This window comes from Canis aureus, chromosome 1 (genome assembly GCF_053574225.1).
Source record: "Canis aureus isolate CA01 chromosome 1, VMU_Caureus_v.1.0, whole genome shotgun sequence".
NCBI classification, from domain to species: Eukaryota; Metazoa; Chordata; class Mammalia; order Carnivora; family Canidae; genus Canis; species Canis aureus.
In genome coordinates, this window is record NC_135611.1 from 70,959,697 (window position 1) to 70,966,910 (window position 7,214).

At 40.6% G+C, this 7,214-nt stretch overlaps 1 pseudogene; it reads right to left on the reverse strand.

Annotated features, from left to right (window-relative positions):
- Nucleotides 1–3,178: 3,178 nt before the first annotated feature.
- Nucleotides 3,179–4,058, reverse strand: LOC144317336 (ER lumen protein-retaining receptor 1 pseudogene; annotated as a pseudogene).
- Nucleotides 4,059–7,214: the final 3,156 nt, after the last annotated feature.

Consider the following 7,214-nt stretch of genomic DNA (forward strand, 5'->3'; position numbering starts at 1 on the left):
TTTAAAATCGTTTGTATTTCCTTGGTGTTGGTAGTGATCTCTCCTTTCTCATTCATGATTTTATTAATTTGAGTCTTCTCTCTCTTCTTTTTAATAAGGCTGGCTAATGGTTTATCTATCTTATTAATTCTTTCAAAGAACCAACTCCTGGTTTTGTTGATCTGTTCCACAGTTCTTCTGGTCTCGATTTCATTGAGTTCTGCTCGAATCTTTATTAACTCTCTTCTTCTGCTGGGTGTAGGATCTATTTGCTGTTTTTTCTCTAGCTCCTTTAGGTGTAAGGTTAGCTTTTGTATTTGAGTTCTTTCCAGTTTTCGGAGGGATGCTTGTATTCCGATGTATTTCCCCCTCAGAACTGCTTTTGCTGCATCCCAAAGATTTTGAATGGTTGTATCTTCATTCTCATTAGTTTCCATGAATCTTTTTAATTCTTCCTTAATTTCCTGGTTGACCCCTTCATCTTTTAGCAGGATGTTCCTTAACCGCCACGTGTTTGAAATCCTTCCAAACTTCTTGTTGTGATTTAGTTCTAATTTCAAGGCATTATGGTATGAGAATACGCAGGGGATGATACCAATCTTTTGGTATCAGTTCAGACCTGATTTGTGACCCAGTATGTGGTCTATTCTGGAGAAAGTTCCATGTGCACTTGAGAAGAATGTGTATTCAGTTGAGTTTGGATGTAAAGTTCTGTAGATATCTGTGAAATCCATCTGGTCCAGTGTATCATTTAAAGCTCTCGTTTCTTTGGAGATGTTGTGCTTAGAATACCTATCGAGTGTAGAAAGTGCTAGATTGAAGTCACCAAGTATAAGTGTATTATTATCTAAGTATGTCTTAACTTTGGTTATTAATTGATTGATATATTTGGCAGCTCCCACATTTGGGGCATATATATTGAAGATTGGTAAGTCCTCTTGTTGGATAGATCCTTTAAGTATGATATAGTGTCCCTCTTCATCTCTCACTACAGTCTTCAGGGTAAATTTTTGTTTATCTGATATGGCCTCCCCTGCTTTCTTTTGAGGACCATTTGAATGGTAAATGGTTTTCCAACCTTTTATTTTTAGGCTGTAGGTGTCCTTCTGTCTAAAATGAGTCTCTTGTAGACAGCAAATAGGTGGGTCCTGCTTTTTTATCCAGTCTGACACCCTGTGCCTTTTGATGGGGTCATTAAGCCCATTCACGTTCAGAGTTACTATTGAAAGATATGAGCTTAGTGTCATCATGATAACTATTCAGTCCTTGTTTTTGTGGATTGTTCCACTGGACTTCTTCTTAAAGGGGAATTTTAAGAGTCCCCCTTAAAATTTCTTGCAGAGCTGGTTTGGACGTCACATATTCTTTCAGTTCCTGCCTGTCTTGGAAGGTCTTCATCTCTCCTTCCATTTTGAATGAGAGCCTTGGTGGATAAAGTATTCTTGGTTGCATGTTTTTCTCATTTAGGACCCTGGATATATCCTGCCAGCCCTTTCTGGCCTGCCAGGTCTCTGTGGAGAGGTCTGCTGTTACCCTAATACTCCCCCTTAAAAGTCAGGGATTTCTTGTCTCTTGCTGCTTTAAGGATCTTCTCTTTATCTTTGGAATTTGCAAGTTTAACTATTAAATGTTGAGGTGTTCAACGTTTTTTATTAATTTTAGGGGGGATCTCTCTATTTCCTGGATCTGAATGCCTGTTTCCCTTCCCAGATTAGGAAAATTTTCAGCTATGATTTGTTCAAATACATATTCTGGCCCTCTGTCCCTTTTGGCGCCCTTGGGAACCCCAATTAAATGTAGGTTTTTCTTCCTCAGGCTGTCATTTATTTCCCTTATTCTAATCTCATGGTCTTTTGTTTGTCTCTTTTTTCCTCAGTTTCCCTCTTTGCCATCAACTTGTCTTCTATGTCACTCCCTGGTTCTTCCACCTCGTTAACCCTCCTCGTTAGGACTTCTAGTTTAGATTGCATCTCATTTAATTGATTTTTAATTTCTGCCTGATTAGATCTAAATTCTGCAGTCATGAAGTCTCTTGAGTCCTTTATGCTTTTTTGTAGAGCCACCAGTAGCTTTATAATAGTGCTTCTGAAAAAAAAAATAGTGCTTCTGAATTGGCTTTCTGACATTGAATTGTAATCCAAATTTTGTAATTCTGTGGGAGAGAGGACTGTTTCTGATTCTTTCTTTTGAGGTGAGGTTTTCCTTCTAGTCATTTTGCTCAGTGCAGAGTGGCCAAAAACAAGTTGTATTGGGAAAAGGAGAAAAAGAGAGGAGAGAAAGAAGGAAAGAAAAGAGAAAAAGAAAAAAGAGAAAAGGAAGAAAAAAGAAGAAAAAGATAAAGAAAAGGAAAGAAAGCGGGGAAAAGGGTGGGGGAAGCAAACAAAAAGCAAAAAACAAACAAACAAACAAACAAAACACCGGGGAGTATCTTCTGATTCTGTATACTTTAAGTCCCTTGATTCCGGGCAGCCCGGGTGGCGCAGCGGTTAGCGCCACCTTCAGCCCGGGGGTGTGATTCTGGAGACCCCGGTTTGAGTCCCGCTTCAGGCTCCCTGCATGGAGCCTGCTTCTTTCTCTGCCTGTGTCTCTGCCTCTCTTTTGCTCTCTCTGAATTAATTAATAAATATATATATATATAAAAGTCCCTTGACTTCCCCTGGAACTTGTCTGTCTAGCTGGTCTTCTGGCGGAGGGGCCTGTTGTGCTCATTTTCAGGTGTTAGCACTTGTGGGAGCTGCTCAGCCCCCTGCCTGGTGCAGGGCTCAGTGAGTAATGTTTATCCTGTTTATCCTGTGAGGGCCACCATGATGCTCAGTGGGGGTTGTTTACCCCGTGAGGCCCCCTGGAAGAACAACCACAGTGGCGGGGCCAGCTCTGGAGCCCTGGATTCAGCTCCCGCAGTAACTACAGAGCTCTCCATCTGCAGTCTCCCCATTCCTGAACTTTGAGGGGGGTTTGGTGGGGGAGGCTGTGTTCATGGCTATGGTGGGAGGTCAGACAGGTGAGTGTCTGCAGATTTAGTGTTTGGCAACTGGCGAGGCTGGGAGGCTGGAGGGTAGGATCTGGGTGAGCCGCTTGGAGGAGGGCAAAGATATGTGACCCTGCCCCATGGGACACTCAAAAACAGTTTATAAAAATTGGGGGCCAGAGAGTAGAAGAGAACAGAGTCATCAGAATTGAAAACTAAACAGTGGAAAGATTTTTCTTTTCTAAAAGGCAAAAAACTACAAACACCCCAGGTCCTGAGCTCCCCAAGACTTGGGTCCTCCACCACCCCCCTGAAGCCTGGCAGGAGGGGGGCTGGGGAGTGCGGAGAGGTTGGGTCTTTAAAAAGTCACCCCTGGACAGGAAGGGAAGGCTCTTGTCTTTCGCTGTCTTCCTCTGCGTCTCTCGGGCTGCTGAGGAGAGGGATGGCCGAGCCCAGGGCTATGCCGGCAAACTCAGCTTCTTCCCCTTCAGGACTTTGGTGATGTAGAGGTAGAAGAAATCGCAGTAGAGGACAGTCTGGACTAGGCCTGCTACGATGGCAATGAGGTCGAAGAAGCCCTCGAAGTGGTAGCTCCAGATCCAGTTGCAGAGATAAAGCGTGCGGTAGACGCCCAGAGCAAACAGGTAGTGGCTGGTGATGGTCTCTGCCTTCCCCGTCTTGCTCACCGTGAACAGCTGTGGCAGGATGGCTACCGACTCCAGGTAGATGGAGAAGGTCCAGAGGATCTCTAGAGGGTAAAGTCATGGTTGACCAGGAATGCCAGGATGGCCGTGGGAACAACGAGGAACTCCACTCGGAATGTGTCATGGTTCCCATCATAAGTGGCTTTGAACTTGCTGTAAATCATCCAGACTGTGGTGAAGGAACAGGCAATGTAGACCACCTTCATGTACGTGTTGTACAGTGAGATGTAGTTGGTGAGGAGGTCCAGGTACCGGGCAGTGAACACCACAGCAAACAGGACCTGGCTCTTCCCTGAAATCCCGGCACAAGAGCGGGACTTCCAGATTTTAAGCAGTAGCAAGATGATGGCTAGGAGGTGGGAGAGGTCTCCCAGGAATCAGAAGAGATTCATGCTTTGGGGGGGTCTGGCAGGGCTGGGCTGGTGGAAGGTAGGCTGGGCTGGTTTGCCCCCCGGGGCTGATGTTCTGGCCGGGTGGCTGGGCTCAAGTGGGCTCCATTCCGGGGAGGGGGCTCTGGGAGGGGGAGCCGAGGCCGGAGCTGGTCACTCATTGTGGGTTTTTAAAAAAGATTTTATTTATTTGAGAGAGAGAGACAATCTTTGTCCACAATGATAGTGAGAGAGAGAGAGAGAGAGGGAGAGAGAGAGAGAGAGTGAGAGAACATGAGCAGGGAGGAGAGGGAGCCCAGTGCAGGGTTTGATCATGCCCTGAGCCAAAGGCAGATGCTTTACTGACTGAGTCATGCAGGTATTTATTCCTCTTGTGGTTTTAATTTGCATTTTCCTGATGATGAGTGATGTTGAGCATCTTTTCATATGTCTGTTGGCCATCTGTGTGTCTTCTCTGGGAAAATGGCTATTCAGGTCCTCTGCCTAACTTTAATTGGATTATTTGACTTTTGTTGCTTAGTCTTTATATATTTAGGATATTAACCTCTTTTTGAATATGCCATTTGCAAATGCATTCTCCCAGTTCACTAGGTTGCTTTTTTGTTTTGTTGATAGTTTTCTTCAGTGTACAAAAATTTTTTATTTTGAGGTAGTTCCAATAGTTTAATTTTGCTTTTGTTTCCCTTGCCTTAGGACATATGTCTAGAAAACTGTCTCTACAGCTGATGTCAAAGAAATTACTGCCTAAACTGTTTTCTAGGAATTTTATGATTTCAGGTCTCACAGTTAGGTCTTTAATTTATTTTGAGGGTTTTTTTTTTGGGGGGGGTATTCTGTGTATTTTGGTGTGAGAAAGTCATCCAGTTTTATTTTTTTGTTTGTAGCTGTCCAGTTTTCCCTGCACAATTTATTGAAGAGACTGCCTTTTCCCCATTGTATAGTCTTGCCTCCTTTTTCATAGATTTTTTAAAATTTTTTTAAATTTTTATTTATTTATGATAGTCACAGAGAGAGAGAGAGAGGCAGAGACACAGGCAGAAGGAGAAGCAGGCTCCATGCACCGGGAGCCTGATGTGGGATTCGATCCCGGGTCTCCAGGATCGCGCCCTTGGGCCAAAGGCAGGCGCCAAACCGCTGCGCCACCCAGGGATCCCTCCTTTTTCATAGATTAATTGACCATTAAATATGGGTTTATTTCTGGGATCTGTTCAGTTCTATTGATCTATGTATCTATTTTCTTGTATTAATACTGTACTATTTTGAATATTATAGCTTTGTAGTATATCTTGAAATATGGAATTGTGATACCTCCAGCTTTGTTCTTCTTTCTCATGATTGCTTTGACTATTCAGGGTCTTTTGTGATCCCATGCAAATTTTAATATTATTTGTTCTAGTTCTGTGAAAAATGCTGTTGATATTTCAATAAGGATTGCGTTGAAACTGTAGATTGCTCTGGGTAGTGTGGGCATTTTAACAATTCTTCCAATCCATGAACGTGGAATATCTTTCCATTTGTTTGTGTCATCTTTAATTTTTTTATCAATATTTTATAGTTTTCAGAGTATAGGTCTTTCACCCCCTTGGTTAAGTTTATTCCTAGGTATTTTATTCTTTTGGTGCAATTGTAAATAGCATTGTTTTCTTAATTTCCCCATTACTTCAAATTAGTGTTTGGGAACACTACTAATTTCTGGGTATTAATTTTGTATCCTGGAGCTTTACTGAATTCATTTGTTACTTCTTTTTTTTTTGGTGGAGTGATTATTCTTTTTAATTTTTAAAAAAAATTTTTGTGATTAGTTTTTTAAATGTATAGTATCATCTCATCTGCAAATAGTAACATTACAACTTTTTCCTCACCAATATATATGACTCTTTCTTGTCTGATTGCTGTGGCTAAGACTGCCAATACTATGATGAATAAAAGTGGTGAGAATAGATATGTTTGTCTTGTTCCTGATCTCAGAGGGAAAGCTGTGTTTTTCACCTTTAAGTATGATGTTAACTGTGGATTTTTCATATATGGCCTTTATTTTGTTGAGGTATATTCCTTCTAAATTCACTCTGTTGAGAATTTTTATAATGAATTAACCCTGAATTTTATCATGTCTTTTCTGCATCTATTGAGATAATAATTTGATTTTTTTTAATAATTTGATTTTTATCCTTTGTTTTGTTGTTGTGCTGTATCATGTTGACTTATTTGTGAATATTGAACTGTTCTTACATCCCTGGTATAATTCCCAGTTGATCATGGCGAATGATTCTTTAAATGTGTTGTTGAATGCAGTTTGCTAATATTTTGTTAAGGACTTTTGCATCTCTGTCCATCAGGGATATTGGTCTATAGTTTTCTTTTTTGTGTAGTGTCTTCATCTGGTTTTGGTATGAAGGATTGCTGGCCTTGTAGAATATATTTGGATGATTTCCTTCTTCTATTTTTCGGAATAGTTTGAAGAGAATAAGTATTAACTCTCATTGACATGTTTGGTAGAATTTGCCTGTGAATCCATCTGGTCCTGGATTTTATTTTATTGGTAGTTAATTGATTGCTTTTAGATTTATTTATTTAATTAATCTCTACACCCAACATGGGGCTTAAACTCACAACTCTGAGATTGTGGAGAAGCCTACTTTTCTGACTGAGCCAGCTAGGCATGCCAATAATTGATTATTGACTCAGTTTTGTTCCTGGTAATTGGTCTGTTTTGATATTCTATTTATTCCTGATTCAGTTTTGGAAGATTTTGTGTTTCCAGGAATCTATCCATTTCTTCTAGGCTGTCCAATTTCTTGGTGTATAATTTTTCATAGCAATCTCATAATCCTTTGTATTCCTGTAGTGTCAGTTGTGACTTTTCCTTGCTCATTTCTGGTTATTTGGATCCTTCCTTTTTATTTCATGAGTCCAGTTAAGGCTAAGGGTTTATCAATTTTGTTTATTTTTTCTAAGGAATAGTTCTTGGTTTCTTTCTTTCTTTCTTTCTTTCTTTCTTTCTTTCTTTCTTTCCTTCCTTCCTTCCTTCCTTCTTTCTTTTCTTTTTTCTTTTTTCTTTCTTTCTTTCTTTCTTTCTTTCTTTCTTTCTTTCTTTCTTTCTTTCTTTCTTTCTTTCTTTCTTTCTTCTTTCCTTTTCTTTCTTTTTTCCTTCTCCTTCTCCATCTCCATCTCCAT